Source organism: Formica exsecta, unplaced genomic scaffold (genome assembly GCF_003651465.1).
Source record: "Formica exsecta isolate Colony F162 unplaced genomic scaffold, ASM365146v1 scaffold208, whole genome shotgun sequence".
NCBI classification, from domain to species: domain Eukaryota; kingdom Metazoa; phylum Arthropoda; class Insecta; order Hymenoptera; family Formicidae; genus Formica; species Formica exsecta.
The window spans coordinates 25,316-33,691 of NW_021849377.1; the positions used below are offsets into that span (position 1 = coordinate 25,316).

Below are 8,376 nucleotides of genomic sequence, written 5' to 3' on the forward strand. Positions count from 1 at the left end.
GGAAGTATGTAATTCATATTAAAAAAAGGAAAAAAGAATTTATATATACCTTTAACTCAAGTTTGTTAATAGTATTCAGTAACCAGGCGATGATTCCATCGCCACCGGCTACAAGTATGGTAGATGAGGTTTTTCCTAACAAACAATTGGCACCATTCGAAAGCAGCGACCGGATCGCGCTCAGCTAAGTCCATGATCTGCGTGGAGTTTAACAATCTTCTGAATAGAGATAAAATTTGGCCACCGTCATTGTTCCCAGATTTTCTATTTCCCGCACAAAAAAAGAATTTTGAGAATACGTATATTTCGAGCAATTTTTATTTTTTATTGTTGATCTTCTTTTTTATTTACCTACAACGATGATTGGATTCCAATCAAGCCAATTCGGCGGTATAATAGAACGAAGATGTAACCTGCGTCTCATTGTGCTACGTCGATTTATCACTTCCAAACTTCCTAGCGGAATAATCATTAATTTAAACTTTCCGAAATCACATATCTGAAAAGCAAGTATACTTGACTTTCCCAACCTGTTTTATTTTTATGTGATGAACGAAACAAAAAGCGTTATTGCTATAAAAACAGCAAAACACTATTCATGCACGTACCTAACAAAAAATGGAGGCGTAAAAGTCAGAGATTTAAGGGCTCTGGATTCCAAGTCTTGCAACACTATATCCGCAATAGGGGAAAGAGGAGATCCCATAGGGGTACCAAACGTTTGTTGGTAAATTACACCGTTAAAGGTGAAGTAGGTGGAGTTTAAAATCAATCTGACCGCTATAATGAATTCAGGTCTTGATATAGTACAGTTTGTAGAAATATAGTTCCATCAGGAATCATATTCGTAGAAACACGTCTAATCACTCAGTTATTACCAATCAAAGAATCACATACAACCACGATTTCGACTGGAATAATATAGAAATATTAGATAATGAACCACACCTGCATAAAAGACTGATTTTAGAAGTTTTACACATAAAAAGACAGAGGACTAGGGACGTGTAAAGTTAGCACCCCGACATAAAAATTTTGTAGTTCCAATTAGAGTTCCAGCTTCCTTTTGAAGAGTTTTAGAGTTCTTTAATAATAATCAAAAAAGTTCCGGCGATTTACGTCATTATAATAGCATTTAAAAAATGGGGTGCTAACTTTACACTCGATTTCAAGATCAAATAGTTCTGAACAGCTCATTTGCTTTGTGTTTACGTCCTCTAGAGTTCCTGACAAATAAATAATATTTTTGATTTTGCAAAAAAAATTTATAAAAAATAAAAAAAAAATTTTTTTATTATTAGTTCTGATGATTAATTACAATTTCTCTATGTATTTTTAGGAGTTCCTGATAATTTTTAAAACAATTTTTGCAACAGAAACTTAAAAATACAACTTTAAAATAATCACCGTTCCATAACACGATGTTCAGATTTCAACTCTTATTGTAACAATTTCAGGATATATAGTTAGTACTTTAAAAGGTATAAAAGTAATTTTAATGACCAAAAGCGATTCGATTAATAATTAAAGTTATTCGACTCGGAAGAACCTCGGTGTCGATTTTTTTGAAGTATCGATAAAAATTATTTTGGAGAGTTTTAATAGTTCTCGCGTCAGATTTGGTTAGTATTTTATAAGTTATAAAAGTAATCTTAATGACCGAAAGCAATTCGATTAATAATTACCTTGATCGTAAAAAATTTGGAAAAATTTTATCGATACTTCGAAAAATTCGACACCGACGTTCTTTAGAATCGAATAACTTTTTAATTATTAATCGAATCGCTTTTGATCATTAGGATTACTTTTATAACTTTTAAAGTAATAACCAAATTTGGTGCGAGAATTATTGGAACTCCTTAAAATAATTTTCATCAATACTTCGAAAAAATCGTCACCGAGGTTCTTCCGAGTCGAATAACTTTTTAATTATTAATCGAATCGCTTTTGATCATTAGAATTAATTTCATAACTTATAAAATACTAACCAAATCTGGCGCGAGAACTATTGGAAATCCTCAATATAATTTTCATCAATACTTTGAAATAATCGTCACCGAGGTTCTTCCGAGTGGAATAACTTTTTAATTATTAATCGAATCGCTTTTGATCATTAGGATTACTTTTATAACTTTTAAAGTACTAACCAAATCTGTCGCGAGAACTATTTGAACTCCTTAAAATAATTTTTATCGATACTTGTTAGAAAAATTCGACACCGAGGTTCTTCCGAGTCGAATAACTTTAATTATTAATCGAATCGCTTTTGGTCATTAAAATTACTTTTATACCTTTTAAAGTACTAACTATATATCCTGAAATTGTTACAATAAGAGTTGAAATCTGAACATCGTGTTATGGAACGGTGATTATTTTAAAGTTGTATTTTTAAGTTTCTGTTGCAAAAATTGTTTTAAAAATTATCAGGAACTCCTAAAAATACATAGAGAAATTGTAATTAATCATCAGAACTAATAAGAAAAAAAATTTTTTTTTATTTAAAAAAAATTTTTTTTGCATAATCAAAAATATTATTTATTTGTCAGCAACTCTAGAGGACGTAAAAACAAAGCAAATGAGCTGTTCAGAACTATTTGATCTTGAAATCGAGTGTGAAGTTAGCACCCCATTTTTTAAATGCTATTATAATGACGTAAATCGCCGGAACTTTTTAAATTATTATTAAAGAACTCTAAAACTCTTCAAAAGGAAGCTGGAACTCTAATTGGAACTACAAAATTTTTATGTCGGGGTGCTAACTTTACACGTCCCTAGTCCTCTGTCTTTTTATGTGTAAAACTTCTAAAATCAGTCTTTTATGCAGGTGTGGTTCATTATCTAATATTTCTATATTATTCCAGTCGAAATCGTGGTTGTATGTGATTCTTTGATTGGTAATAACTGAGTGATTAGACGTGTTTCTACGAATATGATTCCTGATGGAACTATATTTCTACAAACTGTACTATATCAAGACCTGAATTCATTATAGCGGTCAGATTGATTTTAAACTCCACCTACTTCACCTTTAACGGTGTAATTTACCAACAAACGTTTGGTACCCCTATGGGATCTCCTCTTTCCCCTATTGCGGATATAGTGTTGCAAGACTTGGAATCCAGAGCCCTTAAATCTCTGACTTTTACGCCTCCATTTTTTGTTAGGTACGTGCATGAATAGTGTTTTGCTGTTTTTATAGCAATAACGCTTTTTGTTTCGTTCATCACATAAAAATAAAACAGGTTGGGAAAGTCAAGTATACTTGCTTTTCAGATATGTGATTTCGGAAAGTTTAAATTAATGATTATTCCGCTAGGAAGTTTGGAAGTGATAAATCGACGTAGCACAATGAGACGCAGGTTACATCTTCGTTCTATTATACCGCCGAATTGGCTTGATTGGAATCCAATCATCGTTGTAGGTAAATAAAAAAGAAGATCAACAATAAAAAATAAAAATTGCTCGAAATATACGTATTCTCAAAATTCTTTTTTTGTGCGGGAAATAGAAAATCTGGGAACAATGACGGTGGCCAAATTTTATCTCTATTCAGAAGATTGTTAAACTCCACGCAGATCATGGACTTAGCTGAGCGCGATCCGGTCGCTGCTTTCGAATGGTGCCAATTGTTTGTTAGGAAAAACCTCATCTACCATACTTGTAGCCGGTGGCGATGGAATCATCGCCTGGTTACTGAATACTATTAACAAACTTGAGTTAAAGGTATATATAAATTCTTTTTTCCTTTTTTTAATATGAATTACATACTTCCACTTGCTTATAAATACGAGCACAAACAAATGTTTTTATACGATACAGCCTCTTTCGTCTATAGCAATAATTCCTTTGGGGACAGGCAATGATTTATCTAGAGTATTAGGATGGGGAAAGGAACACGATTCGGATTTGGATCCCATAGAGATCCTGAACAAGATGTAAGCTGCGGAGAAAGTGATGCTTGATAGGTACATACATGATAAAAAAAGTGAGATATACGCGCTTCTTTTTACATTACCGTTTAATTAGATGTATATGAAGCTTGTGTGATTTAAGTGGTCCGTGATGATAAAACCATACGGCGGTCTAGGATGCAGAGGTTCGCATCAAACCTTATTTATGTACAATTACATAAGCGTGGGCGTCAACGCACAAGTTACTTTGAATTTTTATCGCACAAGGGAGAGCCGATTTTACCTCTTCAGTCATAGGATATTTAACAAAGTAATTTCTTCGTTTTAAATAAATAAATAAATTTAATTAATTTAATTAATTAATTTAATTAATTAAATTATCTAACTAAATTAATTAATTAAATTAATTTTTTGTATCTGTTATTATATTTGTGTTTCGGTACGCAACAAGTCGTGGAAAGAGAATGCAAAGATCTCGAGAAAAGTTTGGTGGTCTATTTGGACGATAAGAAGGTAGAATTGCTCTCCATTGAGAGCGTAATGATACTTAACATTCCATCTTGGGCGGCTGGTGTCGAGCTATGGAAAATGGGAGCAGAAGGTTAATATAATCGATATAGACAAATATTTAATTATTAATAATATTACTATTATATATGTTATTGAACAGAGATGAGGAGAGTTCAGGAGTACTTTATTCTTCATTCCACATGGCTCAGTTGCAAGTGGGTCTCTCGAAACCCTATAGCAGGGATACGCAACTGGCGGCCCGCGGGCCGGATCCGGACCAATAGGCCCATTTACACGGACAGTTTTTCTCACAGTTTTGGAGCGTACACTCCAGACGCGCGCGCCAAAACTGTACACGTAAAATCTCCGACGTAACAAAGGCCAATCGCGCGTTCCCGGCGCGCGAGTCTAGACTGCAGTCTAGACTTTTGCGTTTGTTTCGACACATTATTTCGACGTGACAGATCGGCGTGACAGATCGGCGCAACAGTTCATACATAGTGATTAAAATGTAGTCCAAAGACAATTTAGAAAAGTTTATTGAACTTTATAGAAGTTTTCCCTGCTTGTGGAAGATAAAATCAGACGATTACAAAAACAAAAATTTAAAAAATCGTGCGTATCACGAACTTATTAAGTTTTGCAAACATAAAATTTGTCCCAATGCAAATAAAGACTTTGTACAAAAAAAAATTTAAAGACATTTTGATTGAAAGCTGCACGATATCAGTGATGCGGTTGGCGTAGCGTGGTGCGTCTCACTGAACTGTCCGCCCGGCGGACATGCCACGCTCCACGCGAAAAACTTGCAACTTTGGAGCGGATGGTCCAAACCTGCGGATCTGGCGCGCGCGCTTGGAGTATATGCTTTTTTATATTACGCTCCAAGCGCGCGTTCCGGCGCGGCACGCCGGAGCGACGCACCGGAGCGACGCGCCAAACCTGACGGTTTGGAGCGGCCGTGTAAATTGGCCTAATGGTTCGATTTTGCTTCACCTCCAGGTGGTGATTCCTGGGTAATACAAAGAAGGCAAAAAATATAAGTTCTATACATAGCTGCTGCGGCCCACGGTACAACCTCAAATTTTATATTTGGCCCGCCAAAAAATCTAGTTGCGTTTCCCTGCCCTATAGAGTCGGTCAAGCTAGTACGGTGAAGGTATATTTAAAAGTTTTAGCAATTTCAATAATCTTCTCGTACCTGCACAATTATACACGTAATAAATATTTGTCATTTAGATAAAATTATTGCGATCATGCGCCATGCAAGTGGACGGTGAGCCTTGGTACCAACATACTTGCGAGTTCAACATAACATACTGCAATCAGGCATCTATGTTGATGAGCAATGATTTTTGAGTACGTGTGATTACACTAAAAATTTGCACAAAAGCATTTATTTATATATTACTGTTCGATTATCAGTGTATGTATTCGCTAGAGCCGGTTCTAATTTACCTATTTGACGATGGTGATTAAAATATGATATTGTGAAATATTGTGGAGATGAACAATTTAAAAATATTGCTAATATGAATTTGAGATTTAATTATTTATAAACTCCCCCGAAATAATTATAAAGATCTCTGACCTTCTCATGCAGGAGATCCAGCGCTAATTGCAAGCCGACCGCTTTCATGTCGTTCTTTTGTAATGCGCTTGTGATGTACATATGCATCTCCAGAAAGCGTTCCATGGTGATACCTAACTCGGCCTGTTCCATTTCAAGTTGCGACAGCAAGTTAACGAACCATTCAAACAAACGTTGATCGCGATTAATCCAAAAGAAGTCCACCTACATAGAATATTTTTCTAAATTTGAAAACTTAATACAAGGAATATAAACAAATTAGCGAATATATGACAGTGTAAATATGATTAAACAATTATCTCTTTTCTAATATATTTAACAATATAATTTCGAGCTTTGTTTTATACTAATTTGCTTATTACATAATTGCGTTATATGCATTATCATTCTGTTCTATCACAAATATATTAATCATTATTTATCAATGAAAATATATTTACGAATCCATGTAAATATTATTCCAAGATTGATAAATGCAGACGCGGAAATTGAAATGCAAATGTGTGTAATCACCTTTCGTAAATTCATTACAGTAGGTGGGATTTTACTGGCCCAGGTGAACGAGCACTTTGGACAAGTATGCCTCGCTTTCCAGTATCGGTGCATAATTGATTGTAGTATAGAGGCGAAGGGTGTAACTCCAATTCCTGTACCGATTAAAACAGCATGTTGCGCACGAAAGATGTAGCTCGACGGTGTACCATAAGGACCGTCTAAAAAGATCTTTAATAACACGAGATATTATTTGTACGAAACAATTTATGGTTATTAATTAAATTTATGGTTATTAATTAAAATCATAAAGTTGACGAAAATGTCGTAAAGCCTATATAAAAATTAGAAAAAAATCTTTATACCTCCAATGGTGTTCTTACGGGATAATTTATAGATGTGTCAGAAGAACTTTCGGATTTTAAATCTAGACTCTCTGAACTATCCATAGCTTCGTTAAAAACTTTGATGTGTAAATATGATTAAACAATTATCTCTTTTCTAATATATTTAACAATATAATTTCGAGCTTTGTTTTATACTAATTTGCTTATTACATAATTGCGTTATATGCATTATCATTCTGTTCTATCACAAATATATTAATCATTATTTATCAATGAAAATATATTTACGAATCCATGTAAATATTATTCCAAGATTGATAAATGCAGACGCGGAAATTGAAATGCAAATGTGTGTAATCACCTTTCGTAAATTCATTACAGTAGGTGGGATTTTACTGGCCCAGGTGAACGAGCACTTTGGACAAGTATGCCTCGCTTTCCAGTATCGGTGCATAATTGATTGTAGTATAGAGGCGAAGGGTGTAACTCCAATTCCTGTACCGATTAAAACAGCATGTTGCGCACGAAAGATGTAGCTCGACGGTGTACCATAAGGACCGTCTAAAAAGATCTTTAATAACACGAGATATTATTTGTACGAAACAATTTATGGTTATTAATTAAATTTATGGTTATTAATTAAAATCATAAAGTTGACGAAAATGTCGTAAAGCCTATATAAAAATTAGAAAAAAATCTTTATACCTCCAATGGTGTTCTTACGGGATAATTTATAGATGTGTCAGAAGAACTTTCGGATTTTAAATCTAGACTCTCTGAACTATCCATAGCTTCGTTAAAAACTTTGATCCTGAATCTTCCTTCTTCTGCCGCAATCTGCATAGCCACTGTAGGTGTGGTGGGCGTGGAAATTTCATTTCCACTCATATTCACATATTCATATTTACATTTGACACTGTATAAACACACATGTAACAAATAAAAATAGTATATAAAAATTTGCATTTTAAATTATTTTTGTGGTAATGATACATGTTAACATAAAAACATAAATTCTAAATCGTTTGTAATAAATATAATTAATTAGCGTAAATAATTGATTATTTTTCATTATTATTATTATATTATTAATATTATTATTATCATTATTATGGAATATCATTATTGCATTCTATTATATTTCTAGGAGCAGTTCTTTTTCTTGCGTAACATATCTCCAAATAAATATAATTTTTCACCCCACAACTTACTAGTGGTCGATATATCGAATTCGTAATCGCATGTTTCGAGAGTGGGTGTTTTAAAAGCGATGATAGTCGGTTTCGTCCGCATGTACCAAAAGCTCTGAGCCAATGATTTATTCTGCGGACTGAAATAAGCTAATTGTAAGCTCAATGACTTCAACCGCGCACGTCTCATCTGGCATTCATCGAAACTTCTCTCCGATTCTGATCTCGTGTAATCACGAAGACTAGACAAATATCATTCATATTTATATACATATGTATAAACTGCTTTAAAAGATTAATTTTTTTGGAGATTATTATTATTATACTAACGATAT

General features: G+C 33.7%; 2 pseudogenes; one reads left to right on the forward strand and one right to left on the reverse strand.

Annotated features, from left to right (window-relative positions):
- Positions 1 to 3,066: 3,066 nt before the first annotated feature.
- LOC115234812 lies at positions 3,067 to 5,814 on the forward strand (annotated as a pseudogene).
- Positions 5,815 to 5,870: 56 nt separating this feature from the next.
- The window catches only part of LOC115234811, a 5,797-nt pseudogene continuing 3,291 nt past the window's right edge, over positions 5,871 to 8,376 (reverse strand).